The following is a 16,177-nucleotide window of genomic DNA, read 5'->3' as shown; positions in this document are numbered from 1 at the left end:
TGTCAATTTGCACTTCACCCAAACCTCTGTAGGCAACTAACCCTCACTGCATAAAGCTTTGGATGTGTACAGTGTGTGTTTGGCCGTACTGTCTGGTCTGCGTTGTGGCCCTGCGCCCAACCACATGTTCCCCAATTGCCCTATTGAAGGCCAACCCCCATGGTCTTGCAACGCCCCAGGGCCTGCCCTTCATTTCACAGTGATGTGGCACAGCGGTCCTACTGCAAAATTACATGGGGCTGCACTGAGCATCATGGTAGGGCCGAGGTACTGGGGTGACAAAATCTTTTTAATTTAACACAAGGGGTGTCCCTCTGGGACCCTCCATAAGGGCCACGGTAGTCAGTGTACCTCTCTTCTGCCCTGTTATTCCTTATTGTATTTTCTTTGATGAGGTGAGGGTTGAATTTCTTGAGTCATATAACGATGACTGCAACTTTCTCTTCATATTGCAGCCAACTAATCAGATCACATGTTTTTACCTTGCAGTATTGCAGTGCTCCGCGGTAGTTCTGCTATGCTAGATATATATTGATTTTTAAACTTCATTTCTCAAAAACTACTGAACAGATTTACACCAAATTGCTAAAAGTACATTTCTAGATAAAGACCCAGCTCTCTGCCAAATTGTGTGTAATTCTGTGCAGCTGTTTTGGCTGTAGCACTTTTCAATTTTCCTATGGGATACACATTTTGAGAACCCCCCTTTTTCTGAACCCCTACTTGACAGACTACCCCAAAACTTTTCACTAAAGAGCTGAGTTGGCTTGATCTTTTTTGTGGGATGTTTTGTAAAGATTCATCAAATGGTGAGAAAGTTTTTAGTAAACAAAAAAATCCTGTGGAAACTCAGTCCTAACTTTGACTGTTCCTCACATTACTCTGCTATGGGTACCACTGCAACCATATGCAAGAAATGTCCATAAATCCAAGTAGAGGAGAGCACACTCCAGAGTCTAATTAAATGGCAAAAGATCAACATTTCCAATTAAAATTCTTCTTTATTCTTCAGTAAGTATCAAAAAGCAGATAACAGCCAATGCGTCTCATTTCTTTTGGCAATGTGTTACTTCTTCCCGGCGGTGGAATAGGATTAAAAAAAATACACAATTTACACAGAAAGAGAAAAAAGAATAATCGTTTCATAGCTAAAACAAAGTTAAAAGGCAGATATATAGAAATTCCATTTCAATACCAAATAACCGGAAAAGGGCAAACATGTGTGAAATGAGGAACATCAAAAACTAATTACAACAGAAAAAAGAGAAGAGGAATTTGTAGCCATCAATCCCAAATTGAGTTCACTAATTGTCCTTGTTATTATTCATATGAAATCTTTGCAAGTTACAGTTTTCCAATTGTACATTCCAAATTTAGTCTCATGGTATATTTTTATGACTGTAACATAACAGGTTATGTCCCTATGCTAAGATAAGTATAGTCCATGGCCTCCATATGAACACCTCATATTGTGAGTAAATATCATAAATCCCAATAAAGGTTATACCAAGAGATCATGAGTACTTTTCCCAGGTAAGTCCAGCTATGCATCCTGTGATTCCGTTACTATAGTAATTTGGACGATCGGTCACATGGTAATGACATTGAAACAAAATGTGCATATGTACAAAATCCCTTAAAAATCACTGTCAGTAACTACATAGTGCAAATCATGTTCTATGCAATATATATCAAATTTAAAGGACACTTGGGCCCCCATTAGGATGGTGGGCGGACTTTGCCCGCCATCCTCGTGCAAAACGGGACCGCCCGCCATAGGAGCGGTGGTACCGCCTTGGGCATTAGGAGTCGCCTGCCAAATTGGCGGGCGCATCCTGTATTTTTACCATTGCGGCGGGCGGTGCAGGAACTGCCACCTGCCGCAATGATAAAAATGCACGTTGTGCATTTCAAAGCACAACATGACAGGCACCGCACGGTGCCTGTCATGTTGCACTTTGAAATGCGGGGGTACCATAGGTACCCCCCATGTGCACCCCCCGGACTCACAGGGGGCCCGCAACGGGCGCCCGCAGGGAGTCTCCGTATGCCTTTCCGTGGCAGAAAAGCATGTCAGGAAGCCCATCATTATATGTCTGGCGTTGTCTCATAGACACCGCCACCATATTAAACATTTTCCGCCCCGGCCGCAAGGCGACCGGGGCGGAAAAGCAGCGGAAGGTGGTTACGTCCGCTGCGATCCCCCGCCATAGTAATATGGCGGGGGGGAAATGGGTTTGCCAGACATCGTAATGGGCCCCTTAATAGCACCATATTCTAGCGCCATATTGATGCTTAGCACTAGCAGTTCAATAGAGGAGATTGCAAATCATATTGTTTATGTTTTCTACAATAATAATAATAATAATAATAATAAGCTTTATTCGATTTTCATAAAAAAATCATAAAAGCACAACACATACATCAAGGTATAGTCAGAATTAATATACATTTACGTAAACATTAACAGTTAAAAAACAGCCGCTGTAATAAGCAAATTATTAAAAAGAAAATTTGTACGAATACAATGTGATATAAAGTGCAATTGATACTGTCTAACATAATGAACATGGACCCAGGCAAGAATGTTTTACCACATGGTTTTCCGTAACAACATAACAGCTCTTAAAAAACAAGATACCGCAAAAATTACATACTCATCTTCAAGTTTTGATAATCTAAGAAAGGCAGGCCTACAATTTCTTACACCCCACCGTTTTAAAAGAGGTTTTAAATAAAGTTTTCTGGGGGAGGAATAAAAAGTGCAAAAGAACATTATATGCAAATTAGATTGCTGAGCGGTATTATCACAGGTGCAGGGCAATTTAGAGGTAGACCAATAATTCATCTCCGGTACAGATACCATGCGAAAAAAGGTCCCAAGGCGAAGACGGGACAAAAGCATTCTTTTATATGGGCTGGGCTCCACAATTAGATACGTTTGCATGCCTTCATTGGGGGTGACTTCCTGAAAATTTAAGATGGTTTGTTTATTCTTTTCAGCATTCCATCTCAAAGTTTCCAGATGGGTGATTAAAGTTTTTTTGAGAGCTGATCTAGATATACCCTCCAGGGTTCTAGGATTTACATAGTATTCTAGGAGACCCAGCTCATTTAGTAAGGATTTTACATACGACAGCCATCGGAAGCTTGCAACCCCATCGAGGGCCAGGCAATCTTCCAAGAGGTCCCTGTTAAAACTAGCTTCCCCTGTGGTCCATACCTTGTGCCACAGGAGAACTGGGGCCATCTTCATTATATCACTCAGTTGTTTAACTCCTGTCTCTATGTGCGTCATAAATGAGGATGAGGTTTTAGCAACACCTAGGAGATAAGTGATGAATTGATTCTCACAGGCCTGCAAAGATTGATCCTTCTCAATGCCCCAAAGTCCCGCCCCATAGGTGGCTGTGGACACACACTTCGCCCGATAAATCTGCACCAGCTCTTTAATGGGTTTACCTCCCACTCTGTTGGAAAAAGCGCGTAAAGCGCCTATGGTGCGAATGAAGGCCAGCTTCCTCGCTTCAATCGCCTGCTTCCAACGGCATCGCCTGTCAAACAGTATGCCCAAGTAGCAGAACTTATCTACAGTGGCTATATTCTGTTTGTCCAGGGAGACATTACACGGCGCCCTCCTGCGCTTGTTGGAGCATGGCATGGTATATGTTTTTGAAATGTTCACTTTCAGTCCTCTATCCTGCATATACCCTGCAAATATTGTCACGGCCCTCTGCAGTCCCACTTGGGTGCGGGACATTATTGCCGCGTCATCGGCGTACAAAAGAATTGGCGCCGGTGACCCTTTCACGGTAGGGTAATCGTTTTGAAAAAGGGAGAGGTGATGGCCCACTGAATTTATATAATAGGTGAAAAGCCTTGGGGCCAAAATGCACCCCTGTCTAACCCCTCTTGACAGGACAAATTTATCAGTAGTTTCGCCCTGCTTACCGTATCTTACTCTTGCCCCACAGTTGTGATACAACTCTCTGATGAATGTAATTATGCGTGCATCAATACCCATCTCGGCCAATGTTGACCACAAAAAGATATGGTCCACACAGTCAAAAGCACAACTTAAATCAACAAAAGTTATAAAAAGTGACCCATCTCTAGCCTGAGTGTATTTCGCACATAAAAGCGCCAGGTTTAGACACTGCTCAGCAGTCCCTATGCCCTTCCTAAAACCATATTGGAAGTGTGAAACAACGTTGTGCTCTTCCTCCCAGTCCTGGAGCCTTTTCAAAATAATCCTCCCTGCTAGTTTCATAAGGCCATCCAATAAAGATATAGGCCTGTAGCAGGTCGGGTCGTCCCGCCTGCCCTTTTTAAAAATGGGGACCACTATTGCGTCCGACCAAGTTTCGATAAACCCCTTTTGATTGCCCTTGTTCAGGACATTAGTGAGCAGAGGGGCCCAGAAGTGTGGTTCAGCTTTGTACACATCTACCGGGATACAATCCGGTCCTGGTGCTTTGCCTGCTGCACTGTCCCTAATTGCATCCTGCACCTCACCTACTGAGAAAACAATATCGATCGGGAAAGGGCAAACTGAAAAATGGGTGTCCCTCCTAAATTCTGTATTTTGGGTGGACATTAAAGTCAGCCCTATCGAGGTGGAGGCGTCAACGTCAACAGGCTTTGTGTGCTTATATAATTACCTGAAGTGTGTGAGCCATCTGTCGCCCGTTATAGCCAGATCGATTTTATTTCCGCTAGGATTTGGTTGGTACAAAGATTTGACCAATCTCCAAAATTTAGTCGTATTTTTCTGGGAGGCTGCCTCTCTTAATGTGGCCCAAGCTTGCTTTTTTAAGGCACGGGTTCTTTCTTTTAAAACGAGTTTATATGCTTTCCTGGCGCTGCGAATTAAGTGGGGGTCCCTCGGTTTAGTAGCCAAAGCTTTTTTAAGGGCTTTTAGGGCTTTCGTACACTTCCCATCAAACCACCCTTCTCGGGATTTGTAATTATTAGCTGCTCGGGTCAGCAAATTTTTAATCCGAAATTGGATATTGGCAAAGGATGACATAACTGAAGCGGGGTCCGCGTCTTCCTCGAGGCAAACATTAACATCCTTTAAAGAGTTGGCGATTAGCTTATTCAAAAATGCGCTGGGGACGATCTTCTCCCATTTTCCCACATAACCATTGGTTTTGGCTAGTTCTACCCTATATGGATACATGCAATGGGTAGGATTTTTAACATTTCGCTCTTTTACGCCAATGGAAAGGGGGTAATGGTCGCTAAATACATCCTTGCCAACCATCCACGAGGTCAGGAACCCAAGATTGGCAGTGGTTATCAATATAAAATCAATAGTTGAGTTACAACCTCTGCCAAAAAAGATTGGCTCAAACTGCGCGGGTGCGGAACAAATCTGGTTGGCAAAACCAAGATCAAAGTTAAAAGCAAAGGTATTTAACAGGGTCCCCCTCTTTGAGTGAACAAAATGAGTTGGAATTTCCTCACCATGATCTGCAAGACCACACAAAGGAGAATCAGACTGTGGGCAAATTGTACAGTTGAAGTCCCCTGCCCAAATTATTTTTGCCCCCTTAAGGCGATCCACAGAATGCAAAATCAGACGTGACATGTATGACATGATGGATTCCAATTCAATATCAGACATATTATTGTAAAAGTTCACCAGTACAATATTCTCTGACATGCCCCACTTAAAAGATAAGATTTGGAAGTGGGTATTAGAGATAAATTTGTAGATCTTAACATTTGCTGTTGTTGAGACATAGACACAAAGGCCCCCCCTATTATGACCCTGAGCTGACAGCGTGGCCGAGGTGTGAAAAGTTTGGTAACCCAGAAGGTGGACTTCTTCACAACACCAAGTTTCTTGGAGACAAATGATGTTGTGAGAGTGAATAACCTCTAACCAGGCTTTGTTATAGGCTTTACTTGCTAGCCCCGCAACATTCCATGAAAGAAGTGAATTAGAAACGGGAACGTTGCTAAAGCCCCCACGTGGGCAGCCCGCTTCCACACAGGATGGGTCTACTTGCTGAGTTGGGGTAATACAAGTAAGGGAAAGAATGGGTGAATTAGTAGTGGAACAATTGAACGTGGGCGAAAGGGCCGAGTATTGAATGGGGCCAGTTAACAAGGGTTCACCCGGAGAATCCGTCCCCGCCACCAAGATGCCCTGTCGGCTCTTAGGCTGCTTTTTAGACAGGCTGGATGACAAGAAGTGGGCCGATACGCGCTGTCTGTACTGCGGGCCTACAGCAGGCTTAACTTTATTAATCGGTTTGTGAAGTCATTCATTGTCATCTAAGCCTGAAAGTGGCTGGTAAAAATTTGACAGGGGTATATTCCAGAAATCTTTGGGGTTGTAACGATTTAGATCGCCCCATTGCCGTCTGGGGTTATGAAAATTTCTCAGTGGTGGGGGGGCCTGACTGGGCTGCAACCAGAAATCATCGATATTGTCATAATGATTCCGGCCCCTTGGTGTTCGCCCAACGTCCATGCCATATGGGGCAGTTAAGCTATGCGAGGTTAAAGCAGAGGTGTGTAAAGGGTAGGGAAAGGTGGTGTTATAGCCCGTTAGGTGTTTATGAAAATCAGGGATGTTGGGCCTACAAGGGGCTTTTGACCGGGGAGATGGTTGTCTCAGCAAACCCTCGGGATAGAAATAGCTTAAGTTGTGGGATGAAATTCCCCCCTCTCCCGATCCAGGATACCAGTCACTTATGTAAGTGACCAATCTGTGGTCTTTGAAATTAACTAAGATCACATCTCCATCGATGTCCTTGGGTCTGCTACCTACCCAATGACAACGCATGGCCGAGACGATATCGCCATTTAAGTGTGGCGGGAGAGGTCTATTTCTCCTCAACCAATAGATGACCTTGTTTTTTAAATTGGCCTGATGTTCAGGATTACCTTCTGGCAGGGGCGGAACTCCTGTGAGTGCTATAACATAGTTTATGCACTCGGGAGGTAGATCAACGGTATTCGTTGGTCTTCTATTAGATTTATTTGTTACAGTATGAGGGGTTATAGAATTAATACTATTAGTGAAATTCGTACAATGGGGCTTTGTAGTGGTGTGAGATTTTCCAGTGGGCGGGAATTTATCCAATAAAGTGGTATTAATATTACTGTTATTTCTAATATTGAGATTGGGGTCTCCATTCTTGGGTGGTTTTGATGGCCCAGCTACAGATGGTGCGTATGCCTTAGGGATACCGGTCGCCATCTTGGGTGGGTTAGATACTTTAGTGTGGAGTGGTAAATCTGTCGGGGCGTTCGATTTGGGGCAAGATGTTCCGTTATGTTCTAGTAAGATTTTATCGACCTGCTCCCCTAATCTTTTGATCCTTTCAGTAAGGGGAAGGATCAACGTCTTAATGAGGCGGTCAATGTCATTCAGTAACCCTGCGTAGCTGGGTACCGAGATTGAGTTAGCGGTCATCTCTTTCACGGGATCTACAGTCCCTACCTTATCCGGGATAGTAAATGGAGTATGTGGGACTTGAGTGGGAGGAACGGTTCTCCTTTTAATTATAAGCTTCCTTCTTCGCTACCTTGGGGGGGAGCCAAGAGGGAATTTAACATAGGGGATTTTGGGGCTCTTAATGGAGTCCCTTGGCGATGATATTAGTAACTAGCCCTCAGAGATACTCTTAGTGTGATGGTCAGGTCCAATTGGGGTAAATACGGGAGAAGGTATGCCTGTATCATAAAGGAGAGCTGGTACCACAGAAGGAGTGCTCAAGTCAATGATCTGGCTGTCAAGTACCTGGGAAAAATTAGAGTCGGAAATAGTAATAAAGTCCTTCTGTACAGGGGGACTGGTCTGGAGGGGTATACCTTCTAAGGATAGCGAAGTGTTGACAGGATCTATTGGTGTAGTAAGCTCGATGGGGGACGATAAAGTTTTAGTGGGTGTGTCCGGGGGCTGAAGAGGTTTTGATTTTAATTTTTCGATGGAGAGACGACGACCCACACGTTTCTCTGCCAAGGTAAGCTCCCGGTCTACATCCGTCTTAATTTTGGCAAAAAATGTATCCAAAGGACCAAGCAAGGGGAACCCTTGTGTGGCCGCCACTAGGGTAACCTCAGAGGAAGGCATCATCAAGGACATGTGAGGATGTATAAGGCAAAGGGCAGGATTGGGGAGCACTAGTATAACTAACAAAAAAGGAAAGAAAGAAGGCACTGAGATTGAAAAAGTACAATTATGCCGAGAAGTGAAATCCCAGAGGAATGCAACAAAAATCAAAAATGGCCAACTTACAGTCTGTTAAAACAGAGAGCAAAGGGAGTGAGCCCGGCCCGGCCACTGTCGGCCCCGGACGGCCACAGACGGTCCTGCCCTTGTCCCGGGCTTCTCCCGGCGCCCTCCCGCGCGCTCCCGCGCGGCGGGAGCGGAAGGTCCTCTAAATATTTGTCCACTTGCCTACCGAGAGGGCGGGGCCGGCAGGGAGAGCAGCCCAGCTGTACTAAGGGCGCGCGGGGACTCCTGGTCCTCGGAGTCTGCCGCTGACGCTCGCAGCCCTGCCGGTCAGTCCAAAACAGTGCCCCTTCTCAAGCCTCAAAGCGCTACAAGCCGCGAAGCAGGACCCGCGTAGCAGCAGTCTCCTCAGGCTTCCTCAATGGGGTGAGAGATGCGGTGAAAGGGCTCGGCGTTTGCACAGGGAATCCGCTGGGGCCAGGTGGTGGCGCTGATTTTACGATGGTGATGAGGGCGGGGCCGGCAGGGAGAGCAGCCCAGCTGCAGTAAGGGCGCGCGGGGACTCCTGGTCCTCGGAGTCCGCCGCTGACGCTCGCAGCCCTGCCGGTCAGTCCAAAACAGTGCCCCTTCTCAAGCCTCAAAGCGCTACAAGCCGCGAAGCGGGACCCGCGTAGCGGGTCCGGCGAGGCGGGGCGGCTGCAGCAGTCTCCTCAGGCTTCCTCAATGGGGTGAGAGATGCAGTGAAAGGGCTCGGCGTTTGCACAGGGAATCCTTGTTTTCTACAACCAATTTTCAAATATATAAAGTGGTGTCATTTTAATCAGTATTGTACAAGAGTCACACCCATGTTTATATATAACAAACTAATCCCCTCAGAATTTAAATGATGAACAAAGTCCAATGTCAATAAGAATATCTATGTTAATATAGAGAATGCAGCCCCAAACTCAAACATTGGGCACTTTCTGTTAGTACGTGCTATTCATCCAATTACTGACCCTTGAGGAGTCTAGAAGTGTGGGGGCTATAAGCCCCATATGGAGAAAATCATTAGGAGTGTGCTAAGTGAACTTCTCATACCTTAAAACTCTTCATACTTCAAAAAAACAAAAAGCTACAGGAGTTAGGCAAAGTGAGTTACACCATGTGCCTTGATTTTAACCTGCAATGTCAAATGATGGAATGGATATTGGAATTAGTCTCAGCCACTGGCAATTGCTCAATGACGCATTCCAGGCATTCGTTTTTCGCCCACACTGCACCTCTCTATACAAAGGCTGACCTTATACAAATCAGCCCTGACCTTGCTCCCGAGGGAAACAATCCCCTCAAAATGCAAGGCAAGGCCCAATGCAGAAAGGAAAATAAGCAACCCCAGAAAGACTTTGCCCTTCTTGTGGCTTGTCATTAGGTAGTAGCCAGGGCCAGACTGGCCATAGCGGGCATCAGGCGTTTCCCCGGGAGGCTGGAAGGGTGGTGGTCGGTTTTGCAGCAGTAGGGGCTGGTTTTGTTACTGGGGACTGGTTTTGCAGTGGTGCTGCAATATCGCCACCCTGTAACAAAAGCAGTAGGCAATAGTTTCCAGCCTCCAGTGACCAGGCAGTACTACCCCCTCCAATTTGAAAGGACCAAGTTACCTTGGGAGAAATTACGCCTACCCCATCCTGTGAAGGGTAAGCGATTCTTGAACCCTCTCCTTAGGTTTTAAATAAAATAGGCAACAGCTCCAATCCTCATGGATATTTGTATTCTCTATAGGGTCATCTACCAGATCCCTTGCCCCGTCATATCTGTCCTGAAGAAGACTCGCATGGCCCAGGAATAATTAACCGCAAGGCCGCAAGACGAGTCGAAACGTCGACGCCTAACAAAAAATACCTGGACCACTAATGTTATCTTCCCCTCAGTGCAGACATTCATACATCTTATGTCTCATGAATAACATTAAGGACTGTACATTTACTTACTAATGTGGCCAGGATTTATTGCTCCAGTCCTTCGTTGACTGTTTTCTTTCTGAATAATACAGAATAATCTTTTATACACTCTGTGTGATTTCTCTTTTCATCTCATCACGATCACGCCCTTTGACACTTTCTTTCTCTTTTACTGCACGCTCCTGATACGGGGCATTGTATATAAAATGTATAAAAAACTGCAGATTAAACTTTGACTCCAAGAATGGATTAAATGCTAAAAAAAGGTTTGAGTTTGTTACTGTTGCCTATTCTGTTTCTCATTAATTGTGTTCGGGTTCGTGAATTTTATGCACACCTTAAACTGTTTAATTTTTGATTTCTCGCTTTCAAAAAATTGGGTCTTGGACCATTGTTTGTTTACATTAGTACTTCCCCAGGGGCTGGTCCGATGAAATTGCCAGGGCTACTTAGGATTTCCAGTCCAGCCCTGAGTGTAGTTTGAGCCCTATGGCACAGTGAGCACAGAATCCACATCTGAGTATACCCATCACACGTAAAGCACAAACTGCAACAACAACAAGGTGATGGATGGAATGCTCTGATTAATCTCAGCCACTGGCAATCGGTCGGTGCCACATTCCAGTTCATCGCCTGGCATTTCGGAACAGACTGCTCACATGAGAAGCAGGGTCAGTACTAATTTGCCTAAGAAAGGGCTGTTGTCTGAAGTAGCAAAGTGGGTAAAAAACGATGGCCTGAATGTGGCACAAGAGATTTTGCCAGTCTGAAGAGTCACCCATTATGCTTTTCCAGGGGTTGGGTGTCTCAGTGACCTACTCCTCTGTTCCTAGCCTAACAGCTTTCTGCTGGCACCCTTATAACTGCCCATGACCTATGCTTACACATTCCACAGTTCCAGAACATGGCTTCTTTCAAGGCTCAGCATTCAGCCAGTGAGTGCTTCCTTAATTCCAGCTTGTCATCTATGTCCAGGCACCGGCTTCATACTTTTCCTTTGTCTGTTTACATAAAGAGTATAATACCATCTCGTTTATTTCCACTGTTGCAGAAGCCTTTCAGGATAATCGTCATCATTTTGTGCCCATCTGGCACTAGCTTCTTCAATGCCACCCATTTGAAACAACACAATGCAACAGCAGTCTCATTTCTGAAACCATCAATAAACTTTGCTGAGAAACATATTCATCTGCAAACAATGTAAAAAAAGATGGAACACATAGAAAACTCAAAATGTGCAGGAAGCTGGCTGTTTAGCACCTGCACTATCAACCAGCTGCCAAACCAAAAGACTGAGGGCCCGATTCACAGAACTAACTTAAGACAAAATCCTAAACTTACTACCATTTTGGTATTCACAGAAGGCACTTACTCATTTTGGTATTCACAGAAGGCACTTACTCATTTTGGTATTCACAGAAGACACTTGCTCATTTCGGTATTCACAGAAGTTAGGACTCCTAAATCCCTTCTGTGAATATCAAAAGTCTTAAAATTAGGATTTTTCTCAACTTTACTACTACTAAACTGAGAAAAATCCTAATTTTAAGACTTTCGGTATTCACAGAAGGCATTTAGGAGTCCTAAAGTTAGGACTACTAACTTCTGTGAATACCGAAATGATAAGTGCCTTCTGTGAATACCAAAATGAGTAAGTGCCTTTTGTGAATACCAAAATGGTAGTAAGTTTAGGATTTTGTCTTAAGTTAGTTCTGTGAATCGGGCCCAAGGGGTTTGATGGTTACTTTTGTCTATTTATTATTAGTTATGAGAGAGCGCAAACTGATTTAATTGTATGAGTACATCACACTTACCTGTAGTAAGCACAAATCATGAAGAGAAATGCCATGAGTGCTAATAGTATTTGCAAATATATTCTGAATGTATAGCTAATATAGAGATTTAAGTAGAAGTGGAACTAATACAGAAATGTGTGACATTATATGACTTTATTAGATGTGATTATTTTGAATCCATGTCGTGAAGCTGCTAAAACATAAGGTGGTATGTGGTTAAGAGCAGAACGTGGTAGGCCTCAGGGCCAGAGCTGGAGCTAAAAGGGAAGGTGTTTCTTTTCACGACACAGATTGTTTTAACGTTTTTGGTCATTGCATTAATGGGCCATGATTTATAGTAATGTTTACTGAATAATAGAATAAGAGTTTTAACATGCTTTAATTAAATGAAGAAGTTGAATGCTATAATCATAATGAGAAATATTGTAGGCCTGAAATGTTTTAGCATTGATTTACACGTACATGTCTGGGCTGAGAAATGTTGCAAGCCTTTTTAGAAGTCTATGAGAGTTGGGTTCTTGGCGGCAGATATCTGTCTGCAACAGGAAAGGGGGGATCCAATTATAAATGAATGAATAGAGGTCTGTTCAGTGGACGGCCCAGACATGGAGGAGGGTTCTGGAATGTTTAAGGGGTATCAGCGGGCCGGAGAAGAGTCTGAGAAGCAAGGTCAACTCTAACGTCTGAGGCCCAATACAAAGCATCATGGAAAAAGCCTGAAGTTGCACCACGTGAGAGGCGTTTCGCAAGGGGCGTCTCAAATGTTGTTGACTGTTTTGTATTAGGGACAGCACCCCTGGGTGGAGTTAGAGCAGAGACCTGAGGACCCTTTAGAGAGCGGATGGGTAGGCAGAGAGGGGTCATGACTGGAGAACTTTAGGTTTTCACCAAGAGACTTAGAGTGGGTGACTTCCCTTGGGGGTCATTCACTGCTGACACCTTTGTTAGGTTGGGATTTGGTTAAGTAGGGATACCATCTAGAACAGGGTAGGGACGCCTAACCTGTGTTTGTTTTCCTCCAATCTAAATGAAGGAGCGATATGCGTCTATGCTGATAGCTTTATTATTTTTAGAACTTGTGTTAGTGATTTCTGTTGCTCGTCTGAGGGCTTTTCGAGAGCACATGTATGTAATTGGACCTGTGTATCTCGTGAATCTCATTCTGAGATGTCTGTATTTGCAGCTCATTATATCTTTACAATAAACTTTTGAAACCTAGAAGTTGTCCGTGATCTTTGAGAGTAAAGTCCTTTATTGGGTGAACTAACTTGCAGATAGGTGTACTGTTTTCTTCCAAGACAGGCAACAAAGGTTCAGTCGACCAGATCGAGGTTTGGATCAATAGATATAAGGTATCGATCAAAATCTCGCCCTTTCAGTTGGTAGCTATAGAGGATGGTTGCCTTCTTGAGGACGGTGACCTAGGCCAGGTTAGCTTACCCCAAGGCCCCTAGAAATCGATGATCGGAAGAACAGCCCGCAGAAGAAGATCCGGATGACGTGAGACAGAAAAAGCAGCAGTATCGGTCGAGAGTGAGTATAAAGGGTTATGCGTGTTAGATTGCGGTGTTTTTGTATTGTATCTATGTTGTAATGTCTGGCGGAGTTGAATGTCTGTAGAGTGACTGTGGAACAGGTTGTGAGCGCGCGCAACCGGTGGAAATCTTAAGTTCAAGGAGAGCTTAAGTGGTTCGGGTGTATCGGACACCCAGAGTAATTGTCAACTAGTGTGAAGGGGGTCATGAGGTACCATTGATCACCCGAGAGACCGAGATAGGGGGAACGTAAGAGTGAGTGCGTGAGTAACGGACGCTGGTCGGAAGTTACTGTGTGTGTAAGCAACCTATCAGAGAGACGATAGACATCTCGTCAGTTGTGTTGACAATTACAGATAGACTGTGGACGTACAGTCGAGAGAGAAGTGACCGCTTGGTCGGAAGTAGTCATTTTTCGGTGTATGATTGGGACGCATGCATAACCGGGAGACGAGTTGAGAAAGGAGGGGTGCTGCTGCGAAGCGGAGAAAAGTGACGTCAGGTGGTGTCGCGCAGTGATTGGCTGACCGGCGAAAGACCGCGCTGTGATAGGCCAGCTAGCGAACACGTCAGACAGGGTCGCGACGTGATTGGCCGACAGGAGAAAGACCGCGCTGTGATAGGCCAAGCTAGCAAAGCCGCGACAGGATTGGTGGATTGTCATCAGGAAGTAAACAGAGTAGCGAGGCTGGATTTTGTGCGCATAATTATGAAGTGTTTTAAATGGTTGAAAGCGCTGTTTAAGAAAGAGAAGCGAGGATCGTATGAAGGGGAAGAAGCCCCGCCGGAGGGTACGCCAGCTCGTTATATGGCAGTAAATGTTGGGTTGCATACGATCCTTTGGATATCAGAGTGGAGTAAGATTACTGAAGGAAATGAGGAACTGACGTTCCCGAAGTACGGGACGTTCAGATTAGAGGTGTTACATCGATTGAAATCAGTCATGACCTCAAAGAGACCCTTGCCTAGACCAACCCAGTTCGAAGCCCTTGATGCCTGGCTTAGGGCAGCGCATGAAAGGAATATGAACAGACGACAAGAAAGGGTGAAACGCTCGGTAAGGGCAGTGCAGGATGCCAGGTGGGATGCGGATGCTAAAAGATGGAGAGTGCATAATTTGGAAATAAATAAACTGTACCCAGTGTTAGAGGCGCCAGTAAATAAAAGTCCCCTGGAAGAAGATGATGAGAGCGAAACAGAGGACAGCCTGATAAACAGATTACTGACAGACAGGCCACCCCCGTATAATAGAGCAGGGGGAGAGGTCGAGAATACTGAAGGAGCAAAGGGGGGCAATGCAGGAGAGCATAGACCGCTTCCCAGTTCAGAGTGGGATCCTGAGCCAAAGAAAGAGTTGCTCCAGCCTAGTCAGGTGCAACAGGTAGTCGGTAGGTTTGTGGTACAAAGAGCGCCGGAAACGGAAAGCGCCACATCCTACCCATTACCAGATGCACTACAGGTACCTGTTACTATAGGTCCTATAATATCGATATATGACCAAGAGAGAGCAAAAGGGGAAGAACGGAAACGGAAAGACAGAGAAAGAGCAGAGCAGGCAAGGAGGAACGATACCACTAATTCCCCAAGTCAGATGCCGATACCCAGAGAGTGGAGCACCCCGATGCACACAGTAGGGGACCCAGGAGGAGATCCTGGGGGCCCTAGATGGCCAATGGATCTGAGGGGATCTGGACGAAAATCCTTTCAAGAGCTAAATGAGTACATGAAGCAGTGGGACGAGGCAGTGAAGGCTCAAAAGTGCATCAATGCTGCAGAAGCAGAAAGGGAAAGTCAGGACAGCCGAGCACGGACTCACTGCGGGGCTGGGGAGAGTAGTCCGGAGCGGGACTGTAGAGGGAGTAGGGGAGTCACCCATTGGGCCCGGAATGGAGGTAGAACAGATCTGGAAAACGGGGGCCCCGGGAGTGGAGGGGTGGCGTGCCCAATACTCAGTGAAGGGGAGAGGAGAGCGCAAGAGTACAGGAACAGCTTTAAGTGTCCACACTGTGTGCCTGGCACCAGAGAACAGAATGGGAGTTGTGAGAGGTCGCACCATAGTCCCTGTGATGACAGAAATGAGCGCAGCCCAGGGAATATGGGGAACCAGGAAGGATCGTATCGGATACTGAGCGATACGAGGCAAAGGGAGTGTACCGACCAGAGGGAAAATAACAGAGAGATGTGCGGTGAGAGGAGAGAAGAAGACGAGAGTGGGCAGAGAGAGAGTAGGGATAACAGGCCCGTGTTCCATCACCTTCCAAGATCGGATGGCCGAGCATGGGACCTGGAGAGATGGGAGCAAGGGAGGCCACCCATTAACTCTCCTGAGCCCAAACGCAGAGCTCGAAGTTGGGATGGTAGGGAGACCAGTGAGCCCCCTTCAAAAGACATATTGCGAGCTGAGATAAAAGCCAAGAGACTTGATGTCTCCAGCTTAAGGTCAGATCTGGATGACATGGTAGATGGTACCCTGCCTTTAGAAAGAATGGAAATGTATGAACAGGATGAAATACTGTATATGGCAAAGGACATCACACGAAAGGCGAGAGCAGTCCATGAGAAGTTAGTCGAACTAGAAGGCAAATATATGGTGGACTTGTCAAGAACCAAAGCATTACAGGGTAACCACAGGCTACATTACTCAGATCGGGACCTAGATGAGAGGAGAACGATTGGGCTGAAAACACACATAAGGGAACTGATTACTGGAATTAG

This window comes from Lissotriton helveticus, chromosome 7 (genome assembly GCF_964261635.1).
Source record: "Lissotriton helveticus chromosome 7, aLisHel1.1, whole genome shotgun sequence".
NCBI classification, from domain to species: Eukaryota; Metazoa; Chordata; class Amphibia; order Caudata; family Salamandridae; genus Lissotriton; species Lissotriton helveticus.
Note: the sequence above shows the minus strand (reverse complement) of the source record.